At 48.0% G+C, this 20,928-nt stretch overlaps 1 protein-coding gene across 1 annotated transcript in view; it reads right to left on the reverse strand.

Annotated features, from left to right (window-relative positions):
* Positions 1–20,928, reverse strand: part of LOC134983345 (oocyte zinc finger protein XlCOF6-like) — a 72,532-nt gene that overhangs the window by 31,374 nt on the left and 20,230 nt on the right. The gene's annotated exons all lie outside the window — the stretch shown is intronic.

Below are 20,928 nucleotides of genomic sequence, written 5' to 3' on the forward strand. Positions count from 1 at the left end.
GGGGGGGATGTGGTCACAGGGGCCGATGGGGGGGGGGGGGGATGTAGTGACAGGGGTGCATGGGGGGAATGTAGCTATATTGGCCCTTGTATTGGCTGTCTAGTAACAACATAGCACTGGAAGAGAGTGCCTAATGCTAAGCTTATTTATAGGAAGTGAAGCCACAGGATTGGCTAACCACTTACCCCAGTGGTACAGCATAAACTGGTCTCCAACATGGCCGCCTCCTGTGCTGCAAACACACAAGCACTGCAGCCTACCTGATTCTCAATATTCCTGGTCTCCCAGAAGTCACAAAATCCTCACTGCTGACCGCCCCGCCCCCTCCCTGCAGCCACACTAGCACCATGGTAGATGCTAGAATCAAGTGGGCTAAGGGACCTTTTCCATTTGGGGGAGGAGTTACGACACAAGGGGGAGGAGCTACGCCAGCGGGATAGTTCCTCTACTATCCACGCCACCAACTATTACCTTTAGTAATCAGGTGGCGAGCGGAGCGGAGCGAGCCACCGAGCCCGAAGCGTGGCGAGCGAACTTTTCTGGTACTCTGTTCGCCCGTAGCTCCTCCCCCTGGTGACGTGTCTCCTCCCCTAGATACGTCAGAAGGTCCCTTCAGCCACTCCGAAATAGAACCAACCCTAGCACCATGGCAGCCATACCGACAGCGGCCAGACCCCGGACTCAGCGGCAGTGAGTACTCACCTCATGACACATAGCAACCAAACCGGGGTCTAGCTTTTATCCTCTAATACAGGCATTCCCAACCACGGTCCTCAAGGCACACTAAGGGGCCCTACACATTCGGCGATGCGCCGCCAAGGTGCCCGACGGCCGACAAGCGACCCGGCGGCGGGAGGGCAGTGACCGGGGGAGTGAAGTTTCTTCAATCCCCCCGTCACCCGGCTCCGTAGACTTGCAGGCAAATATGGACGATCTCGTCCATATTGGCCTGCATGCACAGCCGACATGGCCCCAGCGATGAACGAGCACGGGGCCACGCATCGTTCATCGCTGGGGACTCCACACTGCACGATATGAACGATATCTCGTTCATTAATGAACGAGATCGTTCATATCGTGCAGTGAAATCGCCTATAACAGTCCTGGTTTTAGTGATATCCAGGCTTGAGCACAGGTGACTTAATTAGTAGCTCAGTTATTTTGATGTAACCATCTGTGCTGCAACCTGGATATCACTAAAACCTGCACTGTTGGTGTGCCTTGAGGACCGTGGGAATGCCTGCCCTAATAGGTGCTAGATAAATGGTAAGTAAAATCTGAATGGTTGCTATGGGCAACATCTCTACTTCTAAAAAGCCGTACCTTAGTAAATATACCCCTTACTCATTACTCTGACAAGGTGAGACTACTTCTCTGGCATCCTCCCATGAAGGTGCCAGTTGCAGTGAAACGCGTAACGTGAGTCACACAATACACAGCTGCTGCATATATGAAATACACTTCCATTTTACCACTAAGATCTCTAAGCAACCACTTCTTGCACCCCGGTATCTGTGGTGGACTGACACCATACCTGTGCAAACTGCAGAAGTCTGCCTCCCACCCAGGGGTCTCACAGGTGGAGGCCCGCGCGGTCAGGTGGAGGGTATGTCTTCTGATTTGGAATTCAGACGTCTGGCTGCCCAGTCATGTAATGGTTTTGATTGAAACGGTTGATTGACACTGTCTGGAATAAGCTTGTCCTTTTGCTTTGACCTGGGTCTGAAAGGACCGGAAAGCAGAGGATTTCGGTTTAGAAGTTGATGTTGAGAGCAGAAACGCTGATTTAGAAGCTACTAAGATGGACACTATTTTCTCCAATTCCATTCCAAACAGAATATCTTCAGCAAAGGGAGGGATTCCAACGTCTTCTTGGATTCTGAAGCCCTCTTCCAGGGCCGTAGCCACACTGCTCGGCTGGCTACTACTGAGGTAGCTGAAGCTTGGGAAGCTTGTAGGCCTGTACCTAAGGCCACTTATTCCAACTCGGCAGCTGCTTGCCTTATATTTGTTATATAGGATAACTGTTCTCTTGTGGCGTTCACCGAGAGACTATCCTCTAAATGCATCCACCCAGCCTGCAACAGCCTTGGCCACCCATGCTAAGGCCATAGCTGGTCTTGTAATTGCCCCCGTAAGGGAAAAATGGATTTAAGACCGGTTTCAACTTTTCTGTCTGTCAGGTCTTTCAAAGAAGACTTTTATGGAATAGGCCAGTGATGGGGAACCTTTGGCACTCCAGCTGTTGTTGAACTACACATCCCAGCATGCCTTGCTACAGTTTTGCTATTTGGTCATGCTAACACTGTAGTAGGGCATGCTGGGATGTGTAGTTCAGCAACAGCTGGAGTGCCAAAGATTCCCCATCACTGGTATAGAAATGTAGAAGTGCGCACTAGACGTGCCACATGAGCATCAACTGTGGGAGGTAGTTCCCATTAAGCACATTCTACCGGTGGAAGAGGGTAAAAAGAAGCCATTTTCTTTGGCAGTGTAAACCTCTTATTTGGTGTACCCCATGCTTCCTGCATGATTTCAGTAAGCTGATCTGATTGCGGGTATTCAGCTAAGACTGGAGTCTTAGACTTTGATGGTGGCTCCTGTTCTTCTATTGTCAATATGGACTTTACCACGTGAATCAATGCGGGCACATCCACTGAGACAATCTTCTTCACCTGAGGGGGACTCAGGAAGGGAGGAGTCAGCCTCATCTTCTGATGACATCTCACATCCTGAAAGCTGTGTAGACTGTGAGGACGGTGTCAGACGTCTGCGTGCTTTCCCTTCCACAGACTTGTCAGCCGGTAACATCTGCTGAAAGGCCGCAGAGGTCTGAGACAAATCCTGGACTGAATGTGAGGACACATCTCCCCATGGAGGCTGTGGAGGAAACCCTGTAGCTGGAGGTATAGCAGGTGTAGCCAAGTGATCCGCTATACGCGTCAAAACCTGCACAAAAGAAGCCACCCAAGGGGGTTGTTGTACTTGTGCTGGTTCTAGGCGAGAAGCAAGTTGGTCAGCTTGATTTAGTTTAGGAACATAACAATCCAAAGGTTTGAGAGGGACAGAAAAGAGATATAATACGTATATATAACAACATAGTATTAAAGTCAGACAGCAGAACTAAGCACAAGTCACAAACAATGCGATAAACGATACAACTGCAATGGGCACTTACTCAACTACTCAGCACCACAGGGGTAGGTAGGAGTCAGAGCTGTATAACCTGGCCCTTAGGAAAGGTATGCAGGGAGGCTAAACCCAGCATTCCTGAAGACATGCTGTAACAAATTTCACCCAGAGTATATTGTCGCCCAGTTATCTGCATGTGACACCCATCACTGGTATAGGAATGTAGAAGTGCGCACTAGACGTGGGCAGGACGCATAATTATATACACGGGGCAGGACGCATAATTATATACACGGGGCAGTACACATAATTATATACACGGGGCAGGACACATAGTTATATACACGGAGCAGGACACACAGTTATATACACGGGGCAGGACACATAAATATATACACGGGGCAGGACACATAATTATATACACGGGGCAGGACGCATAATTATATACACGGGGCAGGACACATAAATATATACACGGAGCAGGACACACAGTTATATACACGGGGCAGGACACATAAATATATACACGGGGCAGGACACATAATTATATACACGGGGCAGGACACATAATTATATACACGGGGCAGGACACATAATTATATACACGGGGCAGGACGCATAGTTATATACACGAGGCAGGATGCATAATTATATACACGGGGCAGGACACATAATTATATACACGGGGCAGGACGCATAATTATATACACGGGGCAGGACACATAATTATATACACGGGGCAGGACACATAATTATATACACGGGGCAGGACGCATAAATATATACACGGGGCAGGACACATATTTATATACACGGGGCAGGACACATAATTATATACACGGGGCAGGACACACAGTTATATACACGGGGCAGGACACATAGTTATATACACGGGGCAGGACACATAATTATATACTCGGGGCAGGACACATAATTATATACACGGGGCAGGACACATAATTATATACACGGGGCAGGACACATAATTATATACACGGGGCAGGACACATAATTATATACTCGGGGCAGGACACATAATTATATACACGGGGCAGGACGCATAATTATATACACGGGGCAGGACGCATAATTATATACACGGGGCAGGACGCATAATTATATACTCGGGGCAGGACGCATAATTATATACACGGGGCAGGACACATAATTATATACACGGGGCAGGACACATAATTATATACACGGGGCAGGACACATAATTATATACGACGTATAGGCCGGTTGGCACACACAGGGCAGATTTTATATATATATATATATATATATATATATATATATATATATATAAAATCTAGCATATGTGCAGCACTCAGGTATATGAAACTTCAAACAGCACTACTTGCAGGTATCAATGTTTACATTTTATAAAAATTGTTGTCAGGATAAACAAGAACAAACAATGTAATCACCTTATATACCTTATACATAAGAAGTTTATCGACAATGTACTAAGCATTTGGAAGGGCCAATCCAGCAGCCTGAAAGAAATCTTGGACGCACACAATGCCTCTGACAGCCCTGTCAAGCTTACATATCAAATGGATGAAAGTAGCATTGACTTTTTGGACGTAAGGATTTCTATCAACAATGCTCTGATTAGTACCACAGTACTCTCCAAACCCACAGATAGGAATACGTTCCTGCATGCCTCCAGTTGTCATCCAAGAGGGTTAAAATTTGGACTGCCATATTCACAAATGATCAGAATTCATAGGATCCAACAATAATATCAAGATGACCGAGACACAGATCGATGATTTGATTCAATGACTGGTTATGCGAGGGTATATCAAGCAGCTGATCGAAACCAAATATAAAGTGTTACAGATGGACCGTACCAAATTACTACATAAGAGCGCTACATCAGAGGCTAAATCAAAATTTCCATGTAAGAGTGATTTAATGCCACTTCAGTAATAACAAACAGAGTGACTAAGAAAAACTGGCACGTGATTCAAACGGACAATAAGTTAGATCTACAATCTACAGACATCATGCCTTGCTACAAGCGAGCCAGGAATTTGAGGGACATCTTGGTCAAGACAGACATCTCCACTAAAAATCATCCCTATGATAATCGCCTGTTAGCTCCACTAAAAGCAGGATGCTTCAGATGCTCATGTACCACCTGTAGGCATCTCATCATAGGTGACACATTCTGTCATCCGCATTTGGGCTACAAAATTAGGATACAACATCACTTGACTTGCGAATCCACCTACGTGGTATATCGGATAGTTTGCCCCTGTGGCTTGTGTTACATAGGCAATATGATAAGAAAATTCAAGGAGAGGATGACCACTCATCGCTCTACTATTAGAGCAGCCTTAACCAATGGAACCAGCGACCAACCGGTGGCACGCCACTTTGTGGAAGCACGGCACTCGCTTGCTAGCCTCAAATATCGAATGATCGATCATGTAGCCCCCAAAATTAGGAGAGGGGACAGACATCGAGCATTGTTAAGATGTGAGACAAGATGGATCAAAAAATTGGACGTCATCACCACTCGGGGTGTGAATGAGGCCGTGTCACTAGCATGTTTTCAATAGCCTGCACTATTATGTAGCACCTGTAGCTTTAAATGTGAGATTCATTGACCCATTAGCTATCTAGTCATGAATCTGTTTTGCCAGTGTGTTTTCCCTCTACTCCACTCATTATTAGTACATATAATTATATAACCTTATCCCATGACCTTTGGTCACTATAAGGCATCTACTATAGGCTCACATAGTTATATAGCTGCATTATTGAGCCATCCCCCATATATAGTATTTATTTTCTAGCCATTTAGCTGCCGTGAGACTTTTTGTCCATAGGCATGTATATCATGTGTTATTATGTGATTTCTCTCTGCTGTCCTGTGTTACATTACTGTTATTTGTATCAGGGTCACTATCTCGGGTTTCCATGGTGACGGGTCTCCAGGATGATGAGTATAACGCATTAAGTATTTACGTCATCTCCCAGCGTCTCGGCCGTTGGGCGGGTCCTGCCAGACGGGCGCCGCTGCTGTTCACAATTGGGGGGATATAAGGTGAATACATTGTTTGTTCTTGATTATCCTGATGACAATTTTCATAAAATTGAAACGTTGATACCTGCAAGTTTTATATACCTGAGTGCCGCACATCTGCTAGATTATATATATAATATATATATATAAAATCTGCCCTGTGTGTGATGGCTGACCTATACGCCGTATATAAATAAGAATTTACTTACCGATAATTCTATTTCTCGTAGTCCGTAGTGGATGCTGGGAACTCCGTAAGGACCATGGGGAATAGCGGCTCCGCAGGAGACTGGGCACATCTAAAGAAAGCTTTAGGATCACCTGGTGTGCACTGGCTCCTCCCCCTATGACCCTCCTCCAAGCCTCAGTTAGGATACTGTGCCAGGACGAGCGTACACAATAAGGAAGGATTTTGAATCCCGGGTAAGACTCATACCAGCCACACCAATCACACTGTACAACTTGTGATCTGAACCCAGTTAACAGCATGATAATAGAGGAGCCTCTAGAAAAGATGGCTCACTACAACAATAACCCGAATTTTTTGGTAACAATAATTATGTACCAGTATTGCAGACAATCCGCACTTGGGATGGGTGCCCAGCATCCACTACGGACTACGAGAAATAGAATTATCGGTAAGTAAATTCTTATTTTCTCTGACGTCCTAGTGGATGCTGGGAACTCCGTAAGGACCATGGGGATTATACCAAAGCTCCCAAACGGGCGGGAGAGTGCGGATGACTCTGCAGCACCGAATGAGAGAACTCCAGGTCCTCCTCAGCCAGGGTATCAAATTTGTAGAATTTTACAAACGTATTTGCTCCTGACCAAGTAACTGCTCGGCAAAGTTGTAAAGCCGAGACCCCTCGGGCAGCTGCCCAAGATGAGCCCACCTTCCTTGTGGAGTGGGCATTTTAAGATTTTTGGCTGTGGCAGGCCTGCCACAGAATGTGCAAGCTGAATTGTACTACAAATCCAACGAGCAATCGTCTGCTTAGAAGCAGGAGCACCCAGTTTGTTGGGTGCATACAGGATAAACAGCGAGTCAGATTTTCTGACTCCAGCCGTCCTGGAAACATATATTTTCAGGGCCCTGACCACGTCAAGCAACTTGGAATCCTCCAAGTCCTTAGTAGCCGCAGGTACCACAATAGGTTGGTTCATGTGAAATGCAGAAACCACCTTAGGTAGAAATTGAGGACAAGTCCTCAATTCTGCCCTGTCAGAATGAAATATTAAGTAAGGGCTTTTATATGATAAAGCCGCCAATTCTGACACACGCCTGGCTGAAGCCAGGGCTAACTCGTCACTTCCATGTGAGATATTTTAAGTCCACAGTGGTGAGTGGTTCAAACCAATGTGACTTTAGGAAACTCAACACAACATTGAGATCCCAAGGTGCCACTGGAGGCACAAAAGGAGGCTGTATATGCAGTACCCCTTTTACAAATGTCTGAACTTCAGGCACTGAAGCCAGTTCTTTTTGGAAGAAAATCGACAGGGCCGAAATTTGAACCTTAATGGACCCTAATTTTAGGCCCATAGACAGTCCTGTTTGCAGGAAATGGAGGAAACGACCCAGTTGAAATTCCTCTGTAGGGGCCTTCTTGGCCTCACCCCCCGCAACATATTTTCGCCAAATGCGGTGATAATGTTTTGCGGTTACGTCCTTCCTGGCCTTGACCAGGGTAGGGATGACTTCATCTGGAATGCCTTTTTCCTTCAGGATCCGGCGTTCAACCGCCATGCCGTCAAACGCAGCCGCGGTAAGTCTTGGAACAGACAAGGCCCCTGCTGGAGCAGGTCCTTTCTTAGAGGTAGAGGCCACGGTTCGTCCGTGAGCATCTCTTGAAGTTCCGGATACCAAGTCCTTCTTGGCCAATCCGGAACCACGAGTATAGTTCTTACTCCTCTCCTTCTTATGATTCTCAGTACTTTTGGTATGAGAGGCAGAGGAGGGAACACATACACTGACTGGTACACCCACAGTGTTACCAGAGCGTCCACCGCTATTGCCTGAGGGTCCCTTGACCTGGCGCAATATCTGTCCAGTTTTTTGTTTAGACGGGACGCCATTATGTCCACCTTTGGTTTTTCCCAACGGTTTACAATCAGGTGGAAGACTTCTGGGTGAAGTCCCCACTCTCCCGGGTGAAGGTCGTGTCTGCTGAGGAAGTCTGCTTCCCAGTTGTCCACTCCCGGAATGAACACTGCTGACAGTGCTATCACATGATTTTCCGCCCAGCGAAAATCCTTGCAGCTTCTGCCATTGCCCTCCTGCTTCTCGTGCCGCCCTGTCTGTTTACGTGGGCGACTGACGTGATGTTGTCCGATTGGATCAATACCGCCTGACCCTGAAGCAGGGGTTTCGCTTGACTTAGGGCATTGTAAATGGCCCTTAGTTCCAGAATGTTTATATGAAGAGATGTCTCCAGGCTTGACCATAAGCCCTGGAAATTCCTTCCCTGTGTGACTGCTCCCCAGCCTCGCAGGCTGGCATCCGTGGCCACCAGGACCCAGTCCCGAATGCCGAATCTGCGGCCCTCTAGAAGATGAGCACTCTGCAACCACCACAGGAGGGATACCCTTGTCCCTGGTGACAGGATTATCCGCTGAAGCATCTGAAGATGCGACCCGGACCATTTGTCCAGTAGGTTCCACTGTGCGTGGAATCTGCCGAATGGGATTGCTTCGTAGGAAGCCACCATTTTTACCCAGAACCCTTGTGCATTGATGCACTGAGACTTGGTTCGGTTTTAGGAGGTTCCTGACTAGCTCGGATAACTCCCTGGCTTTCTCCTCTGGGAGAACCACCTTCTTTCTGGACTGTGTCCAGGATCATCCCTAGGAACAGAAGACAAGTCGTCGGAACCAGCTGCGATTTTGGAATATTGAGAATCCAATCGTGCTGCCGCAACACTACCTGATATAGTGCTACACCGATATCCAACTGTTCCCTGGATCTTACCCTTATCAGGGAAACGTCCAAGTAAAGGATAACTAAAATTCCCTTCCTTCGAAGGAATATCATCATTACGGTCATTACTTCAGTAAAGACCCGGGGTGCCGTGGACCATCCCTACGGCAGCGTCCGAACTGATACAGTTCTGTACCATAACCTGAAATACCCTTGGTGAGAAGGGTACATTTTGACATGAAGGTAAGCATCCTTGATGTCCCGAGACATCATGTAGTCCCCTTCTTCCAGGTTTGCAATCACTGCTCTGAGTGACTCAATTTTGAATTTGAACCTCTGTATGCAAGTGTTCAAAGATTTTAGATTTTAGATTTTAAAATCGGTCTCACCGAGCCGTCTGGCTTCGGTACCACAATAGTGTGGAATAATACCCCGTTCCCTGTTGCAGGAGGGGTACCTTGATTATCACCTGCTGGGAATACAGCTTGTGAATGGCTTCCAAAACTGCCTCCCTGTCAGCGGGAGACGTCGGTAAAACAGACTTTTGGAAACGGCGAGGGGAATACGTCTCGAATTCCAATTTGTACCCCTGAAATATTATCTGAAGGATCCAGGGGTCTACTTGCGAGTGAGCCCACTGCGCACTGAAATTCATTGAGAACGGGACCCCACCGTACCTGAACTTGTAAAGCCCTAGCGTCATACTGAGGGCTTGGCAGAGGCGGAAAAGGGTTTCTGTTCCTTGGAACTGGCTGATCTCTGCAGCCATTTTCCTCTCCCTCTGTCACGAGCAGAAAAGAGGAACCCTTTTGTCCGCTTGCCAACCAGGACTGCGCCTGATAATACGGCGTCTTATTTTGAGAGGCGACCTGGGGTACATCCCCTCTTTTAAGGCAATACTTCCAAATGCCGTTTGGAATCCGCATCACCTGACCACTTTACTGGAATAATTGGACAACGCACTTATACTTGATGCCAGTCGGCAAATATTCCGCTGTGCATCATGCATATATAGAAATGCATCTTTTAATTGCTCTATAGGCAATAATATACTGTCCTTATCTAGGATATCATATTTCCAGTCAGGGAATCCGACCACGCCAACCCAGCACTGCACATCCAGGCTGAGGCGATTGCTGGTCGCAGTATAACACCAGTATGTGTGTAAATACATTTTAGGATACGCTCCTGCTTTCTATCAGCAGGATCCTTAAGAGCGGCCATCTCAAGAGAGGGTAGAGCCCTTGTTGTTACAAGCGTGTGAGCGCCTTATCCCCCCTAGGGGGTGTTTCCCAACGCACCCTAACCTCTGGCGGGAAAAGGTATACTGCCAATAACTTTTTAGAAATTATCAATTGTTATCGGGGGGAAACCCACGCATCATCACACACCTCTTTTTTTTTTTTTTTTGGTGGTATTCATATTATCAGAAAAGTGTAAACTTTTTCCATTGCCTCAATCATGCAATGTGTGGCCCTATTGGAAATCACGGTTGTCTCTTCACCGTCGACACAGGAGTCAGTACCCGTGTCGGCGTCTGTATCTGAGGTAACGGGCGCTTTAGAGCCCCTGTATGAGACGTCTGGACAGGCACAAGCTGAGTAGCCGGCTGTCTCATGTCAACCACTGTCTTTTATACAAAGCTGACACTGTCACGCAATTTCAACAGTTCATCCACTCAGGTGTCGACCCCCTAGGGGGTGACAACACTATTACAGACAATCTGCTCCGTCTCCACATCATTTTTCTCCTCATACATGTCAACACAAACGTACCGACACACAGCACACACACAGGGAATGCTCTGATAGAGGACAGGACCCCACTAGCCCTTTGGGGAGACAGAGGGAGAGTTTGCCAGCACACACCAGAGCGCTATATATATACAGGGATAACCTTATATAAGTGTTTTTCCCTTTATAGCTGCTGTATTGTTTATACTGCGCCTAATTTGTGCCCCCCTCTCTTTTTTAACCCCTTTCTGTAGTGTAGTGACTGCAGGGGAGAGCCAGGGAGCTTCCCTCCAACTGAGCTGTGAGGGAAAATGGCGCCAGTGTGCTGAGGAGATAGGCTCCGCCCCTTTCTCGGCGTCCTTATCATCCTTTTTCTGTATGTTTTGGCAGGGGTTAAATGCATCCATATAGCCCAGGAGTTATATGTGATGCATTTATTTTAGCCATATAATGTTTTTATTGATTTATTGCGTCTCAGGGCGCTGCCCCCCCCAGCGCCCTGCACCCTCAGTGACCGGAGTGTGAAGTGTGCTGAGAGCAATGGCGCACAGCTGCGGTGCTGTGCGCTACCTTATCTGAAGACCAGATCGTCTTCTGCCGCCGATTTTTCCGGACCTCTTCGCTCTTCTGGCTCTGTAAGGGGGCCGGCGGCGCGGCTCCGGGACCCATCCAGGCTGAACCTGTGATCGTCCCTCTGGAGCTAATGTCCAGTAGCCTAAGAAGCCCAATCCACTCTGCACGCAGGTGAGTTCGCTTCTTCTCCCCTTAGTCCCTCGATGCAGTGAGCCTGTTGCCAGCAGGTCTCACTGAAAATAATAAACCTAAACTAAAACTTTCACAAAGAGCTCAGGAGAGCCCCTAGTGTGCACCCTTCTCGTCGGGCACAGAAATCTAACTGAGGCTTGGAGGAGGGTCATAGGGGGAGGAGCCAGTGCACACCAGGTGATCCTAAAGCTTTCTTTAGATGTGCCCAGTCTCCTGCGGAGCCGCTATTCCCCATGGTCCTTACGGAGTTCCCAGCATCCACTAGGACGTCAGAGAAATTATATATACCTGAGTGCTGTACATCTGCTAGATTATACATACACTGCTCAAAAAAATAAAGGGAACACTAAAATAACACATCCTAGATCTGAATGAATGAAATATTCTTCTGAAATACTTTGTTCTTTACATAGTTGAATGTGCTGACAACAAAATCACACACAAATTATCAATGGAAATCAAATTTATTAACCCATGGAGGTCTGGATTTGGAGTCACACTCAAAATTAAAGTGGAAAAACACACTACAGGCTGATCCAACTTTGATGTAATGTCCTTAAAACAAGTCAAAATGAGGCTCAGTAGTGTGTGCGGCCTCCATGTGCCTGTATGACCTCCCTACAATGCCTGGGCATGCTCCTGATTAGGGAAGCCAATCCTGGGCCTTTTTTTCAATCCCGAGGATCGGGATTGAAAAATGGCCAATCCCGGGATTCCCGGGATACCCGGGATTCCCGGGATTGGCTTTTAGATAGGTGGCCGACCCCTCGCCCCACCCCGCCCCGCCCACCCGCACATATAACTTACCATATACCGAGGGCGGGCGGGGATCATCCTTTCATCGCTGCTGACGGCTTCTGACAGCGCAGCGTGACCTCTCACGCTGCGCTGGGGACCCGGAAGGAGGAAGCCGGGCAGCGTCTGAGCGTCCTGTGGACGCTCAACGCTGATCCCTCAATCCCCGGGATTGGAGCTTCCAATCCCGGGATTGAATCCCGGCCATTTTTGGGCCTAAATCCCGGGATCCCGCCGATCCCGGGATTGGCCACCCTACTCCTGATGAGGTGGCGGATGGTCTCCTGAGGGATCTCCTACCAGACCTGGACTAAAGCATCCACCAACTCCTGGACAGTCTGTGCTACAAAGTGGCATTGGTGGATGAAGCGAGACATGATGTCTCAGATGTGCTCAATTGGATTCAGGTCTGGGGAACGGGCAGGCCAGTCCATAGCATCAATGCCTTCGTCTTGCAGGAACTGCTGACACACTCCAGCCACATGTGGTCTAGCATTGTCTTGCATTAGGAGGAACCCAGGGCCAACTGCACCAGCATATGGTCTCACATGGGGTGTGAGGATCTCATCTCGGTACCTAATGGCAGTCAGGCTACCTCTGGCGAGCACATGGAGGGCTGTGCAGCCCCCCAAAGAAATGCCACCCCACACCATTACTGACCCACTGCTAAACCGGTAATGCTGGAGGATGTTGCAGGCAGCAGAACGTTCTCCTTGGCGTCTCCAGACTGTCACGTCTGTCACATGTGCTCAGTAAGAACCTGCTTTCATCTGTGAAGAGCACAGGGCGCCAGTGGCGCATTTGCCAATCTTGGTGTTCTCTGGCAAATGCCAAACTTCCTGCACGGTGTTGGGCGGTAAGCACAACGACCACCTGTGGACGTTGGGCCCTCATACCACCTTCATGGAGTCTGTTTCTGATCATTTGAGTAGACACATGCACATTTGTGGCTTGCTGGAGGTCATTTTGCAGGGCTCTGGCAGTGCTCCTCCTGTTCCTCCTTGCACAAAGGCGGAGGTAGCGGTCCTGCTGCTGGGTTGTTGCCCTCCTACGGCCTCCTCCACAGCTCCTGATGTACTGGCCTGTCTCCTGGTAGCGCCTCCATGCTCTCCATGCTCTACGATGACACACACAGCAAACCTTCTTGCCACAGCTCGCATTGATGTGCCATCCTGGATGAGCAGCACTACCTGAGCCACTTGTGTGGGTTGTAGACTCCGTCTCATGCTACCACTAGAGTGAAAGCACCGCCAGCTTTCAAAAGTGACCAAAACATCAGCCAGAAAACATAGGAGCTGAGAAGTGGTCTGTGGTCACCACCTGCAGAACAACTCCTGTATTGGGGGTGTCTTGCTAATTGTCTATAATTTCCACCTATTTGCACAATAGCATGTGAAATTGATTGTCAATTAGTGTTGCTTTCTAAGTGGACAGTTTGAGTTCACAGAAGTGTGACTGACATGGAGTTACATTGTGTTGTTTAAGTGTTCCCTTTATTTTTTTGAGCAGTGTATTATATATATACATACACACACACACACACACACACACACACACACACACACACACACACACACACACACACACACACACCCCCCCCCCCCAGAGGGGAATATGGAAACCAGAGGAAGTCACATGATGTAATTGCAGCTTCCTGACAGGCCACTGCCCCCACTCCACATAAATGCACTGATATAAAATGTCTGCCACTATTTACTTACAGAGACACCCCCCCCCCCCCTGTAATGTCACCCACTATTCACATGATATGTCACAATCACACATAGCCACAATCACAAGTACATACAGTCACTACTGGTGGTTCTGGGCTCCGCCCAGTTCAAGGGGAATCGCACAGTATTTTGTTTTTAAACGACTTTATTTCATATCTTTAAAATATAGAGAAAAATCTGTGTATTAAACATTAAAAATACTTTACTCTGCACAACAGTCTATGGGGGTCATTCAGACCCAGCCGCAACAGCGGGCCGCAGCAGTTTGCAGGTGGTGGCACAATGCACATGCGCAGCGGCCGTGCGGACACATACATTGCGGTCACATCCCTGAGGGGTGAACGCGGGCGGGCCGGTACCATTTTCCGGGGAGGCTGCGTGATGTCACATCTGCGTTCATCTCTGATTAACCCCCTATAAGCTTCCAGAGTGCACCTCATATCTCATCTTTTCCAAGTTACTACAAATGATATGAGATCGGTAGCAGCACTACTTTCAGGATTATTACACAGAACACACATAAAGGCTGACACAGCAAATAACAGTAACACACACAAGGGATTCATTAGAAATAAGGAAGCAGAATCATCATTAAGTCTAATTATCAACTGGTTCTGTGCGGGACCCATACAACTCTTTACTGCCTCCAGCAGCCCCTGGTACTGCACTGTGACCACCCGCCCTGTCTCCCCCCACTACTGCCTCCCACCATCTCACCCACTACTGCCATCCACCCTGTCTCCCCCCACTACTGCCTCCCACCATCTCACCCACTACTGCCATCCACCCTGTCTCCCTGCACTACTGCCACCCGCCCTGTCTCCCCCCACTACTGCCACCCACCGTCTCCCCCCACTACTGCCACCCGTCTCCCCACCACTATTGCCACACGCCCTGTCTCATCCCCCTACTGCCACCACCCTGTCTACACCCACTACTGCCACTGTCATGTCTCCCCACACAACTGCCACCCACCCAATCTCCCCCCACTACTGCCACCACCCTGTTTCCCCATCACTATTGCCACCCGCCCAGTCTCCCCCCACTACTGCCACTCACCCTGTCTTCCCCCACTACTGCCACCGCACTCTCTCCCCCAATACTGCCATGCCCTGTCTCCCCCCCACTACTGCATCCGCCTTGTCTCCCCCCACTACTGCCACCCATCTCCCCACCACTATTGCCACCCGCCCTGTCTCCCCAGACTGCCACCGCCCTGTCTTCCCCCACTACTGCCACCACCCTGTCTCCCCACACAACTGCCACACGCCCCATCTCCCCCCACTACTGCCACCACCCTGTCTCCCACCACTATTGACACCCACCCTGTCTCCCCCCACTACTGCCACCCACCCTGTCTTTCCCCACTACTGCCACCACACTCTCTCCCCAATACTGCCACGCCCTGTTCCCCCCACTACTGCCACCCACCATCGCCCCACCACTACTGCCACCGCCCGGTCTCCCCCTTGGACACCTTAGTGCTGCTTGGGGATAATAATAGGATTTTGGTTCTTACCAGATAAATTATTTTCTTTGAATCCAAAGGGGGCACTGGAGTACTCTTGAGATATGGACGGTGTGTTAGCAGGGACAGGCACATTTAAATATTTAAATTAGTAACCCTCCACCTCCTCCATACACCAAGGTACCTCAGTGTTTTTACTGAGCCAAACAGGAGCAATAGATAGGATGAACATTAGAGAATTACATATAACATTATAACATAACGGACAATGAAAATGGACAACTGAACAGTTGACGCGACAATAGATAACAATCACCTTAACAATTGAGCAAGTTGGTGAGAATCCGTTACCATAAGATCTACTGAACTTACCACAAGACAGGTGAAACTGCTCTCGGTGGGCGTCCAGTGCCCCCTGTGGATTCAAAGTAAAGGATTTATCTGGTAAGTACCAATATCCTATTTTTTCATCCACTAGGGGTCACTGGAGTACTCTTGGGACATACCAAAGTTTCCCCCTTGGGCGGGAGAGCTGTTTGGCACCTGTAACACTAGACGGCCAAAGCTAGATGCTGATGCCGCAAACGTATTAAACTTGTAAAAGCGCACAAACGTGTGCACTGATGACCATGTAGCCGCACGGCAAAGTTGCGTCATAAAAGCTCCATGACCTGCTCCCATGACGTTCCCACAGAACGCAAGGAATGTGCTGACACATGCAGTCGGTGTTAGACTAGCATGAAAGTGCACCTGACGAATGGTCAAGTTAATCTATCTGGCCAAGGTCTGTTTGGAAGCTGGCCAACCTATCTTGACTGCATCATAGAGAACAAAGAACGTATCCGTTTTACGTACTGTTGATGTTTGGGCTACATAAATGCGGGGTACGCGTACCACATCCAATGTAGCTGGAGTTCCTGCACCCTCTGATAATACCGGAACTACGATTGGTTAATTGATTTGAAAAGAAGATACTACCTTTGGTAGGAAAGCGGGATTCGTCCGAAGTTCCGCTCTATCATCATGAAACACCAGATACGGTGGCTTGCAGGACAAGGGAACCCAATTCTGAAACATGCTTTGCTGAAGCTAAGGCTAGGAGAAAAACTGTATTCCAAGTCAGAAACTTAACATCCACTTGTTGCAAGGGTTCAAAATTTGAAGACTGTAAAAAATCTAAAACCAGATTCAAATCCCATGGCGCTGTAGGTGGTATAAATGGAGGTTGTACTCTGAGGACACCTTGCAGGAAAGTGTGAACAGTTGGCAAAAGGGCCAAACGCCTTTGAAAGTAAATTGACAAGGCAGAGACCTGCACCTTTAGTGTAGATAAACGCAGTTCTCCATCAAACCCAGTCTGTAAAAATAGCAAAAGACGGGATAACTTGAAAGGATAACTTGATGTCGGAAAATTCCAAGCTTCACACCACCCTATACAGGCATGCCAAATCCTGTGATAATGAGCTGCCGTTACTGGCTTTCTCTTTCTAGCATGTAACATGGTTGGTATAACCGATTCTGGAATGCCCTCTCATCTCAAGAGAGTGGTTTCAACAGCCACCCCATCAAACGCAGCAGCGCTAAATCGGGGTACAGGAATGGATCCTGTTGTAGCAGGTCTGGACGTAGCGGGAGTGTCCACGGGTTGTCTGCGAGTAGACCTCTGAGATCCGAGAACCACGCTCTCCAGGGCCAATGAGGCGTCACTAATATGACTATCATGGACTCTCATTTGATCCGCTTTAGCAACCGAGGAAGCAGTGGAAAAGGTGGAAACCGATACACGAGGCTGTACGGATACGCGATTGTGAGAGTATCCACTGCCACTGCCTTTGGATCTCGCGTTCTGGACACATACTGGGGTGTTTGATGATTTTGGCAAGATGCCATTAGATCCACCTGTGGGTAAACCCACCTCTGGATTTAATGCCCATTCCCCTGGATGAAAATACTGACGGCTGAGATAATCCGCCTCCCAGTTGTCCACTCCTGGAATAAACACTGCCAACAATATCACTTGAGGATTCGAGCAACTTCCCGCATGGCTATGCGACTTTGAGTTCCTCCTTGTTTGTTGCTGTAATGTGACTGCCGTCACGTTGTCTGACTGAACCTGAACAGTCTGAGATTGGAGCATGTGAACTGCCTGTTGCAGTGTGTTGTAAATTGCCCTGAGTTCCAGGACATTTATCGACAGTAAACTTTCTCGGTCTGACCAGAGACCCCGAAACTGACAATTTTGGACCACTGCTCCCCAACCTCTGAGACTTGCGTCTGTCATCAGAATAATCCAATTCCAGACTCTGAACCTTTTTCTTGCTGTGAGATTGTGTACTTGGAGCCACCAGAGTAGTGATATTCTGGCCCTTGGAGACAGCCTCACCATCTGATGAATTTGTAGATGCGAGCATGACCACTGTGCGAGAACATCCAGTTGAAAAGGACGTGAGTGAAATCTTCCGAACTGGAGTGCTTAGAAAGACGTCACCATCTTTCCTAACAATTGAATGCACAGATGCACCGAGACTGTCCGTGGTTGGAGCACTAACTGTACCAGATGATGAATACTTTGTACTTTCTGTTCTGCCAGGTAAATTTATTGATCCACAGTGTCGAGAATCATTCCTAGGAATTGAAGTCTTTGAGAAGGAATCAGACTTGATTTCTTGAAGTTGTAATTTCACTATTTATTTTTTAATTCAGGTGATACATTGCAGCTGTATTTAATATAGTATATTATTAAATAAATGTGTATACTTTTTACTAGGCTATATTGTGATTCATGTGGCATTTGAAACACTGTTTCATTAATAAATGTAATATTAGACTCTCCTAGCGCTCCCGTCTTATGCTTTTTTTGATCTTATTGATAATCTGTTGGGGCAGCCCGTCCACAACTGGTGAGCAGCTACCAGAGTTTAATTGGGTTTGTGTGTACTGTGGAGCGCCGATTCAACACCAATTTCTATGTTGAAGGAGTATCTGTTGAGATGGAGCTTTGATGAGCAGATCGTCTAAGTACAGAACTATTATCACTCCCAGGGATCTGAGGTGAGCAATCATCACAGACATCTCCTTCGTGAACACCCGAGGAGCTGACGAGAGGCCAAATGGTAGTGCCTGAAATTGATAATGGTTTTGTTGTACTGCAAACCTGAAGTACACCTGATGTGGTGGTCAAATTGGAATGTGTAAGTACGCATCCTTGAGATCCAGAGAAATCATGAATTTATGTGGCTCTAAACCTGCAGTCACTGACCGCAGGGATTCCATCTTGAATCTGTAGTAGGTCATGTACTGATTGAGCCCCTTTAGGTCCAATATTGGTCTGACAGGACCATCCAGCTTTGGTACCACAAAAAGACTGGAATAGTAACCTTGACCCTGTTGGTGATCTGGAACCGGAATCAAACCTTCTGAGTCTACGAGAGACTGAATCATGGTCTGCAGAACCGCCTTCTTGTCTCCTGACACAGGCAGACATGTCTTGAAAAATCGCATTGGTGGAAGACAATCGAACTCTATTTTGTAACCTTTGAACACTAAATTGCGGATCCACCCATCTATGGATGTCTGAAACCACGCCAAGTGAAACGTCTGAAGGCGTGCTCCCACTGTCACGATCCGGGTTATTACCCCCATTATTTACCTGCTAAGTGCCTTCTGAGACTGGCCCGGCGTTCCAGGCCTGGATTCCACCTGCGCTGTCTGCGGGCAGCGCACTGCATATCTGTGTCTCAAGGTTCTCCTCTCTGATTGCAGCAGCGCTGGCATGGCAACATTACACAAAACATCCATTTGTTTAAATTATTGCATCTCCTGCCCTCCGCGGCCTCCGCCGCCATTACTGCCGATTCCCACATGTAAAGTACAGACAGACTTTCCTTCCAGTTTCAAACATAGGCGCCGCCATGTTTGTTTTTTATCACGTTGTTTTCAGCCTATCCGCAGCAGTCTGGACTCTGCCTATATTATCCAGCCAATCCAGGCTCACCAGCTGGTATAAATATCCTGCTCCAGGGCTGGGTAAGGGTCAGTGCTTTGGTTGTCAATCCTTGCATACATGTCTCTCCTGTTTGGTGAATTCTGCTTCTCCAAGAGACCGGCACCAATTACCACCCTGCGGTGCCGCCTGACTCCAGCAGTGTTCCAGCTCTGCTTCTACTGCGATCCTCACATCGGCTTCCAGCTATGGACCTGCTCTGCTTCCAGTGGTGTCTTGGTATTGTTGCTACTTCCATTATCTACAGCATCGCTCACTAGCCTCTGTGGTAAAGTGTCACTGGCTTCCAGCAGTGCTTGGTGTTACCATCTGCCTACAGCAGTGCTTCACGTCATCTCCAGTGGTATTCATATAACGCTCTGCATAGTATCCCACACAACATCGAACCACAATATCCATCGATGCTCACCATCGAACTGTTGCTCCAGTGGTGAGTTCAGCACATCTTTCCTCTCACCGGTTCCGTTCGGTAGTCTCTGGCAATTCTATCTACTTCACTTCAACCTCAGTGTATCAGCGCCTATCCCAGTCTCCTGTCTGCCACCTACTGGGCGGTACTTGCTGGTTCCTCATTACAGCGGTTAGCTGTGGCCACATACTTTTCAACTCCGGATTTTGGCAAGGACTTTACCATCTTGTTCTGCATAGCCACAGTCACAAATACCAGCTGCATTCCCAGGAACTGTACTGCATTTCATTCTGCACTCACTGTTGAAGATATCTCATTGCCAAGATATATACTGTGTGTTCAATAAATTGACTTTTATATTTTACGCCATTGTTGTGGTCACGCCTTTGGGTTGATGGTGTTCAAACATCCTGCATTTCTAGGAACCTAAACTTACCTGCACGGTTCACCTACACGCCAGCCCCTACATCTGAGGGTTCCCTAAGTCAGCCTCAGCCCTCAGTTGTGACACCCACAACTGAAGATCCAAGATGAGCTGGAAGCCCGTCATGCCACTGGCTTGTCGGTCGTCTTAGTGTCATGATGGTTAGTGGTTTGTTGAAAACCACGTCATCTACCATGTCTACTGTGTATGGTTGTTCCTCTAGTATGGCCTCGAAAGGACTGAGGTCTATAGGATTTGAATGCTGATCCAGAGAATTTCCATTTAGGAACCTGTAAAGGCAATGGTAGGAAAACAGACTTTCTCCCCGTGGCCTGAGAAATCCATTTGTCCAATTCAGGACCAAACAACATCTTGCCAGCATAAGGCAATGCATCTATTCCTCATTTGGACTCTGCCTCCGCCTGCCAAGAATGCAGCCAAAGTGCACGTTGTGCTGCAACTTATGAAGCTGAAAGGTGAGAACTAACCAGGCCGACGACCATAGA

Source organism: Pseudophryne corroboree (assembly GCF_028390025.1).
Source record: "Pseudophryne corroboree isolate aPseCor3 chromosome 3 unlocalized genomic scaffold, aPseCor3.hap2 SUPER_3_unloc_13, whole genome shotgun sequence".
Taxonomy (NCBI): Eukaryota; Metazoa; Chordata; class Amphibia; order Anura; family Myobatrachidae; genus Pseudophryne; species Pseudophryne corroboree.